The sequence below is a fragment of the Erigeron canadensis genome, chromosome 2 (genome assembly GCF_010389155.1).
Source record: "Erigeron canadensis isolate Cc75 chromosome 2, C_canadensis_v1, whole genome shotgun sequence".
In the NCBI taxonomy this organism is placed as follows: domain Eukaryota; kingdom Viridiplantae; phylum Streptophyta; class Magnoliopsida; order Asterales; family Asteraceae; genus Erigeron; species Erigeron canadensis.
The window spans coordinates 43344585-43354881 of NC_057762.1; the positions used below are offsets into that span (position 1 = coordinate 43344585).

General features: G+C 36.3%; 1 long non-coding RNA gene and 1 pseudogene across 1 annotated transcript; one reads left to right on the forward strand and one right to left on the reverse strand.

The window, feature by feature from the left end:
* Positions 1-387: 387 nt before the first annotated feature.
* Positions 388-10297, forward strand: part of LOC122588315 — a 24855-nt pseudogene continuing 14945 nt past the window's right edge.
* On the reverse strand, positions 2057-3058 carry LOC122588688. Its single transcript, XR_006322176.1, has 2 exons — positions 2727-3058; positions 2057-2543 (listed from the first exon to the last, which is right to left on the reverse strand). It is a non-coding gene; the product is annotated as an uncharacterized LOC122588688 (long non-coding RNA).

Consider the following 10297-nt stretch of genomic DNA (forward strand, 5'->3'; position numbering starts at 1 on the left):
AATTCAAGTATGTTAATTAACTTATGTGAGTCGCGAGCTAGCTAGGTAGATCATGTCGGCGTAACAATAATTGCGTACAAATTCACTAATTAATTGAAAATGAAATGTAGGGATAGGTACTACTCGATCGAGTACTCGTAATTAAACATTAATTAAGGAGTTTAACACAACTTAAACTAATTAGATATGGGTCGTTGTATAAAATTAGAAAATGACGACCGGGGTTCATGATATCAAATCCTATCAGATAGAAGCACGTACGTACGTACATATATGGATACGTGGCGCTATCTTATTAATCATCGCCATCACGCCCACCTTCTAAATTACTAGCAACATCTAATACCCCATTATTATTAAATTTTTTACATATAAAACACATAAACAATTAACACAAATAAAATTAATTAATTGGAAGTAATTAGGTAAACATTAATTAATTATTATGGATTTGGTTAATGGGTTCTTGAATCTTGCAGCACCATCTTTCACCTTATTCACCATGTTACTCTTTCTCCCTCCTTGGATCTTCTTCAGATTCTGTCATGGTCTCCTTCGCACCGTTCTCTCTGAAGATCTTTCCGGCAAAGTCGTCCTTATCACCTGTGCTTCTTCCGGAATCGGCGAGGTATATATAGCAGTAGTTATCATTAGTATTGCATGTATAATTTAATTCAAACAAATTGCATATTTAATTATATGATTATATGAAGCATATGGCATACGAATACGCAAGGAAAGGAGCGCGGTTGGCTCTGGCAGCTAGGCGAGAAGATCGTCTCAGAGAAGTGGCTGATCGGTGCCGAGCGATAGGAGGGATATGTCATGATGATGTTATTGTCATTCGCGCCGATGTCTCTGAGCCATGTGACTGTAAACGGATGGTTGATCAAACCCTCCATCACTTCCATCGATGTATGTAACCTAACCTACTTCTATTAACATCGATCGATCCATCCATCAATATATATATATATATATATAGTCTTTATTTAATTTTGTCCCAATCGATTTAACTCACTGCTTTTAATTTCTATTTTATTAATTCATTTGCATTGCAATGTCCCAATCTAATATCCTCCTCAAAAATACTTTTTAAACTAGTGGCGCTTTTATGTTTGTCACTTTGACATTCAATATGGAACAGGGGAGTATAACATGTATATTTGATTTAAAACTCTTAAAAATAAAACTCTTAAAAATGTGAGAAAACACACAAATAAAGATGTAAAAAAATAAAGTCATGCTATTGGAACCCCCAATTTAAATTAAACACTCATGGGAAGCAATACATACATTTATACTTATCGTATGACGGGTGTTTAAACACCTATCATACGAGGAGTATACATTAATACTTCCATATGGTACTTTGACTTTTTCTGATCAAAGCTTTAATATGAGAGTATAAAAAAATACTTGCCAAAAATAATGGTTTTTGTCGAATTTGTGCACCCATATATAAAAAATCCCGACTATCTTATAATGGATGTAATCACTACTTTTGTGTTTCGTTTTTCAAAACTGTACATTTGGTTTGTTACTTATTTGTAGTCGTGTCTCGTGTGATGGCATCATATATATATATATATATATATATAAGGAAATGTTAAATACAGAACGTGCATAGAAAAATTTGTACCTTCTATATTAAAATCTTACCCTCTAATTTTCATAGTAAATGTACAAACAATTTATGCATCTTAAACACAGCCCTAAAGGCTGTATTTAGCAAACCCCATATATATATATAACGTGTGTGTAGTACAGTGGATCATTTGGTGAACAATGCTGGAATTTCACATTTCTGTATGTTGGAAGACACACAAGACATCACTACTTTTAGACCCGTCATGGTAATTTTTTTCTAAATAGTTTATTTATTTATATCATACATTTGACTCGCAGTACAGTATGTATATGTGTTGTTAGCTTTATAATTTATGTTGTTTGAATTGTAAACTTCTATGAGTGGAAGGGGTGTTAATGTTAATTAGTGGAATATATAAACATCTCCTTTCACCCCATTTATAATTAACTCTTGCATATAACAAAATCATTCAATATGCAAATTCTATGTTAATACCGGTATTCTCTCAATACACACACTAAAACACATTTTTTCACACACTATATCAAAACTCACAATTCCACCTAATTACAACATTAAACCTTAAATCATTAATTAACAATTGACATCAGTGCCGATGGGAATAAATCCGACCTGTTCAACGACTTGATTCCTTCCGATTCGATGAGATTCGGTCGCGATCACTTTTCCGGCGAGTTTACCGGCGACCGTTTTCTGCCTCCAACCTTCTACTGCTACACTCAAATACCGGTTTTCCTTCATTTTTCATTTGAATCTCTGTTCTAATACCGGTATTCAAACTTTCCTTTACCGACTTTCCTTTTTACATACATATATACCGGCTTTCCTTTTCACCATACGAATACCGGCTTTTCACTTTTCATGCTGAATACCGGCTTTCACCCCCTTGTGACTGAATCGCTGTGTGGTTGTGATTACGTGAGATCTATGCCTGGTTTACACCAAAACCGGTATTAGTACTGTTTTCATTGCTTTTACGAAAAGAAACTCCACCCGTTTAAAAACTCGAAAACCGGTTTTACTTCTTTATTCCTCTCTAATACCGGCTTTTGTTTCAATACCGGTATTACTTCATGAAAACCCAAAATCAAACCCATTCATTTGCAACACTTACCTTCATCAATCATCTTGAACCTTGGCTGTTGAGTGTCGTTCTTGTTCTTCTTTTTAGTCTGCTGATCGAGTCTTTTATTATTTTGTGCCATTGTGAAACACGGAAAAATAGAAAGAAATAAAGTTGTGAGTTTTTTTGTGTCGATTGTTTAGAGAAAAAGAATAACAGAAAGTTATAAAGAATTTTTGCGTCGATTGTTCGTATAAGAGTGAGGCAGATCTGTTTTGATAGTATTGTGTGAGAGATTGTTGAGAAATTAAAGAGTTTTTTTTTTACGTAATAACTTTGTGTGAGAAAGATTGATATAAAGTGTGAAATTCTCAACTCGTGAAGGCTAGTAGGAGCGTTGTTTCAAAAAGTGGGTTACTGTGTTCTCTCTTTTGAATAGTATCTCGCATGTTTGTTTTCTGTCAAGGTCTCATCTTTAGATTCGTACACTTTGCTTTTGAGTGGTCCACAACTTTATTGGTAATAAAGTTTTGGTTGAAAATACCTACTCATAATACTGCCATATGAATTGATTTGATATTTCCAGGATCATAGTTGTCATTTTACTTTGTAGAGTGTCACGTGAAGGTCTCCATCCGTAATTTTAGCTTATAATTTTTCGTTTAAAGTGTCATCCGTTTTTAGACATTTTCTAGTGGGCTGTATTTTAAATTGGACTAAAAGAGTTGTTGGGTTGAGATTGTTTTGGACTAAAATTCTAGACTTCAATTTTTGGGCTGAAATTTTAGAATCTTCTCTTGGGTTGTTCTTTTATTAAATTGTATCAAGTTTTGATTCAAAATGGCTATTCAAATAACGGACGAGTTTGTTGCAAAGGTGTTAGATTTTTTAATGGGTGAAAAGCCAAGTTGGGAAGAAATACGTCGTCATGATAATCACATTTGTTGGTGTATCAATTCGTATCCATGTGCAGTGGTTTGTTTTAAGGAAAAGAAAGTCGATGTGAATACATTTAAAACTTTGGTGACAGAACACAACAATTTTCAACTTGAAATTAAGCAACTCAAATCTGAGAACAAAGAGCTCAAATCTGCTTATAATCTTCGTTTGTCTGCCATGGAAAGTCTTCAATCTGAACTTGACCGAGTCAAATTTGAGAACAAAGAGTTCAATTCTGCAAATGATCTCATTTTGTCAAATATGCAAAGTCTTCAACAAGAAAATGATTATTTGCAATCAAAGATTTTCAAATTAACAAATGAGTTAAATATTTCTCTCAAAGAGCTAAGTGAAACCAACCTAGAAACTCAAGTTAAAGAACTTGTTTTGCAACAACAAATTTCGAAGCTCAATCGTGAATTGCAAAACAAGTTTATTTCTTCAAGGAATAATGAACAAACATGTTTTAAGTTAATCCAACAACTTCAAGCTCATTCCTTGTCTTTGGAACCTCAACTTGCAACCAAGTCAAATCAAGTGATTTCTTCTTCGTCTCGTGCTCCAGAATTACCTCTTCACAACCAAACTATTCCATGTCCAACTAAAATAAATTTCATTCCTTCAAATGTCCAATCAAACCACAATCAACCAAAACTGTCAACCAATATCAAACAACACCCTTTCTCCGAAACCAAAACAAATCCTCATAATACAAAACCATCTCACCAAAACAATAAACACGCACGCCCATCTTCCAAACCAGTTCATACCACTCCCAACTTCTCAAAAGAACATTATTCCACCAAAACAAAAACTCTTCTTCCTAAACCTCATGCTACTCTCAAACCAATGAACCCTTATTACACATGTCGCATGACTAGACCTCCTCTCAAGCCTCTAAACAGCCATTGCCAGATATTCAAGGATTCCAACACCGGAATCATTCGCTATAAAGATCAATATGGTTGGTTCTCTCATACTAAACCCAACCTAAAACCTAAAATCACTCCCATAAAATACTCTTTCTCTGAGTTGCTTACATTTGCACCACGAGTCATTCACCCTCGTGTGCAAAAAGTGATTGCTTATGCACAACCTCCTAATTCTCTTTTCAAATATCCAGTTGGACCCACCCTCACATGGGTTCCAACTTCTGGATTCAAGTAGGTGGTTGTGATTTGGCTTGTACACATAACTGTGTACAACCCGTTCAAAACTTGTTTTATCGAGACGTTTCTTCATAAATTATACCTTTTCATCCACCATTTGTGCTATCGATCATTGTTGCATGATGAACACGTTACACCTGTTCATCATGAGGGGGAGAAAAAGTTTAAAAGATTGATTATTCTTTTGAGGGGGAGCACATGGATAGTTTGATTACTTGCTTCGAAGATTATGCTCAACTTGAGGGGGAGCTAAAATGACAAATTGTTGAGAAATTTGAGTGCTTAAGATTTATATTGACTATTCTTTTCAGGGGGAGCACATTGCTCTGCCTAATTCTTTGCTCCAAAAAATATGCTCTGGTTGAGGGGGAACTAAAATGAAAATTTAATTTTTGAATTAATTGTTTGTTATAGAGAAAACTGTGTTTGAGGGGGAGCAAAAGACAAATGATTAAAGACTGATAAGTAAGACAAGCTCCTCTCTCAAGATCAAGCCAAGTTCTACATTCAAAACCAAGCCAAGTTTCTGCATTTCTTACCAAGCTTCTGCATTCCACAAGACACTTAAGTCTTCGCCTTCACAAATTTCTTCAAAGAGAAAACTACAAAGTCTACTACTCAACAAAGATTCTCAACAAAAAGGACCTGCCTAAAGCGAAAGACGATGCATCATTTACAATTTAACACCAGGGGGAGATTGTTAGCTTTATAAATTATGTTGTTGAATTGTAAACTTCTATTAGTGGAAGGGGTGTTAATGTTAATTAGTGGAATGTATAAATGTCTTCTTCCACCCCCATTTGTAATTAACTCTTACATATAACAAAATCATTCAATATGCAAATTCTATGTTAATACCGATATTCTCTCAATACACACACTAAAACACACTTTTTCACACACTATATCAAAACTCACAATTCCACCTAATTACAACATTAAACCTTAAATCATTAATTAACATGTGTGTATATAGGGACCTTATTTATAGAATGTCCTTTTTTTTTTGAAGAAATACCATTAATTAAGTAGTGTTGGTTGTTTAACAGGATATTAACTTTTGGGGTTCAGTATACACAATTAAATTTGCAGCTGTGTTGATGCACGTTGATGTGACAACAGCAACTTAGATTTAATATGTTGTTTAGATTGAGACATTATGTTAATTTATGTCGTATCTATATATGTAATTGATAGATTATGGACTTATGTTTTGGTAATGATCGATTACATGTTTGGAGTTGTATATATATATATGTGTTATGTATGATGTTTGTTGTGTGATATACAAGTACAAACATAATATGTGTTAGGATTCCTTAAGATGAAACACTTAGGAATATAACCAAGTATTACATCTAACGAAGATAAGGTATATCTTCGTTAGAGGCAAACGAAGATAAACTTCGTTTGGTACAAACGAAGATTAACTTCGTTAGATGGGCTGACAGCTAGTTCGTAAGAACAAAGCCAGCAAGCCAGCAAGCCCAGTTCGACCTGAAAACATATATACGAACGAATACCCTAAGATTAATATACGTTCGACATACAAGTACTCCAGACACCTAAGTTCGTTCTATAGCTTATAGAAACGAAGATAGCACAATACGGCTGATTATTTACTTGATAATTAGCGATATACCAGTTTACTAATCAAATAGTTATCTCGTGAGGATTCCGCACTCACGACATAATCATAGACGATCTCGAGAGCATCTAGCTATCGAGGGACTCACAAGTGGTATCAGAGCCAATCGATTCTTATCGAAGGTTCGAGATCGTTTGTTTGATTCTTTTCTCTGAAAATCAACCTCCCGACACCTTACTGTCGCTAACTTCGTTTTCTCAACGAATTTAGCAAACGAAATTAACCTCATCTTCGTTTCGAGTTCTTCCAACGTTTTAGCTTATTTTCGTTAAGTTCCTTCAAACGAATTTCAAGTTATCTTCGTTACTCTCACCTTACGGATTTGCTTTATCTTCGTTCTTTCTTCAAACGAAGATAATTCTATCTTCGTTTCCTCCTGCAAACGAAGTTAATCCTATCTTCGTTTCTCTCATTCAAACGAATTTAAGATCTATCTTCGTTCAGTGCAAAAATTCCGAAATGGCTTCCTCGTCAACCAACACTGCTGTTGCTCAATACTGAATTCTCTTGTCTATCATGATCATCTCGTTGGACGTACTAATTCTCCACCGAAGTTAGTTTCATTGGCTGACTTCTGGGCGTGGAGAGGTCGATTTGAAGATTATATTCAACGAGAAGATTTAATATGTGGATTATGATCACTGAAGGATATGAATGGCCAACTCTTACTGTAAACGGTGTTACAACTAATTACAAGTAGGAGAATTAAAAGGTGAAGAAAATCCTTGTATGCTGTTGAAGTTAAGGCTCTTCTACTCTTAGAATGTGCATTCCTCAAGAATTAGTGCACTTGTTTCCTAAACAGGAGTACAAGACTTCAAAGCAACTGTTCGATGCTATTGAAGCTCAATGTGAAGGTGATCCATTATTGAAGCAAAATCGAGTTAAGATGCTTAGAAACAATTTGATTGCTTTAATGCTACCAAGAACGAACTAGTTGAGGATCTTATCTTGAGATTTCAACATCTTCTTGCTGAGTTAGCCTATTTTGATCTTAAGTATACTCTACTGAGATAGTGGATAAATTCTTGGATGGTCTGCCGAAAGCTTATAAAGAATTCGTCATGGATTGCAAGAAAGAGCTGATTATGCATCTCTTCGTATAGATGGTGTTATATCCACATTAAGAAACAGAGAAATGAAGGATAAGGCAAAGGATCTCCAAGACAACTTCACACAAGATCCATCTCTTTATCATGCCACTATGAAGATCCTACAGCTGATATTATGCATTCTTTTTGGAGTTGGTTCTTCTGGCACGAAAGAGGTCTAATTGTGTATGGATGGAGATGATTCTGCAGGTTTCATGGCTTCTGATGCTGGTTTCAAGGCTCGAAAGACAAATGAGAATGCCAAGCTGGAAATATGTTTGGTAACATTTCATCTACTTCTGCTGGTTACAAGTCTATGCCTATGGATATGAAATCTGCTGAGGGAAGGATGAATGTCTTGCTGCAATGTGTGCTGCACATGGCTTTTGTTGCTGGGAGGATCACAGATCCAGCACTCATTGATGAAGATTATGACCAAATAGATCAGATGATGTTGAAGAAATGGATCTGAAATGGAATTTGGCGATGATCACTAGGAGAGTGCAAAGGTTATGCAGCGAACAGGTCGACAGATTGGGGGTACTCAGGGCTTTGACAAGTCAAAGGTAAGTGCTATAATTGCGATGGCTTTGGACATTTTGCCAAAGAATGTCAACGACCAAAGAGAGATGTCAACATTACCCTACCCGTCAAGATAGAGGTGGTAATCGTCCTTTAATCAGAATGCAAGTAGAGCTCTCTTGTTGACTGAAGATACTACTGGAAATAGCAATGACAAGGCTATCGTAGCTGCTCAACTGATGGTTCTTATGTCTGGAATCTTCCACAGGATGAGACTAATAATGCTTATTTGGCCGAATAGTTGATGATATGGCTCAAATAGCAGATTCTGTTGAGGATTCTTGGACACTCAGTTTACCACAGTGATGAGCATCTGTATGAAAATGCTCAAAGCTCGAACTTGGAATCTTCTACTCAGGATATGACACTGATTCTGAGTCGGATGAGAGGTTGAGGTTGCTGATACGAAAGATTCTGGAGAGGTGAACGCTGCTGAGAACAAAGACGATTCTGCTACTGAAAAGGTTGAAAAGACGATTGAAGAGCAGATGAAAGAGTATGAAATTCCAGCAGCATGAGTGTGGATGACTTTGTTGCGTACATGGCAGACTGCAAAGAAGCAGATCAACAGTATCTATTCTCTTCGTACTATTGTTCATGTTTGCCAAATTTTAATCGAATGTTTGATGAAATTGAACAAAAGAATGAACGAATTAAGCATTTAGAATCTGTTGTTAATGCTGCTCATGAAGAAAGAGATAAATTGATTAAAAAGATTAACTGTCACTGAAAGAGAAAGATTTTTAAAGGATGGATAAATCTTTAGAGTCTGACATTAATGCTATGAAAGACAAAGTTAAACATGTTGTGGCTGTAGAAAGAGTAGGTGGTGAAGCTTATGATTATTAGCTAAGAATGTTCTACTATGAGAAAGAACTGGCTGATGCTAGAATAGAATAGTGGACTTACAAGCTAAGGTTGATTCAGCTAGACATGATGAGCTTTTGATGCATATGCAAAAATTTGGGGACTCTCCATCTAAGAGTTCTGACTCTGCTAAGGTTTCTTACAATAGCATGCTCCTCCTTTCAACAATAATATACTCCTGTAGAACCTAATCCCGGAAGTCCTACTTCAAACTAGTGTTGATGTTGGTAAATCTCAAGACTCGTCTCCTAAGCCTACTTTGACTGAGGAGACAACAGTGTCTAAGGAGTTTCTTCTCAACCTACCAAGGAAGAGAAATTGAAAGGTGTCGTCCTAGATTCGTCCACTCTTATGGTCAAAAAGACAGTATTACTCACTTTACACTTCGTAAGAGTAGTAGGTCTACACTGAGTTAGAATCCCGTTATTAATTGACCCTAAGAGGATTGATAAAGTCTGGGATGTTGATATTAAGGATATGAAGCGATTAAGTCAGTTGCGCCAAACTCCTTTACCTAAGCAGTCTAGGAATAGTCAATCTGCAGATGAATTAGTTGTTAATGTCGAAGCAACTAAGGCTTTGAAGCATATCTTAATGCCTGCTCGAAAGAAGTCCCCAAGTAAGTCTAGGACATCACCGACCAAACGAGACCATAGGATCCTAGTAAAACAGTAAATCAGTGGACAATAGGTATCTGTAAGTACCAATAATAAGGTAGATACAAAGAAACAACTAAGGTCCTCTTGCTTTGCTTGTCATGAAAAAGGTCATGTTACAGTGTATGTCCTAATCGACCTCGGAGATCAGGTTCTCCTTCAAAGGTTACCACCTCGGAAGGTAGAAGGGGGTTGGGTAATGATAAACAGGTTTATGAAATAAAGTTCAATCTTCTTCAAAATGTTTACTATCCCTCACGACGTGACTCTCCACCAAAAGGTCTTCTCCTATGGGACAAAGATTCACTACCCCCAGTGGGAGTTCAAGTCGGTCACACACACCTTCAAGTCGTAATTATTTTATGACCGGAACATTCAGTGTTCGACCTTCTTTTGGCCTTCATTCCCCAGACCTTCTCAACGAAACGGTCAGAAGTCTTCTCCAATAAGAAGACAAGTTGAGAATCAAGTACACCCACGGTTTCTAGCATGGATATTGGATGAATGATTCTCAAGGATGAGAAGGGACGACCCAAACCTATGAAGGTTTGGGTCCCAATAACTAAATTTCTCATTTGATGTGCAGGGAGTTCCTAGGAAACCTATTCATTGTGGTACCTTGACAGTGGATGCTCCAGGGCACAGACAGGGGGACAAGAAGCTCTTGTCC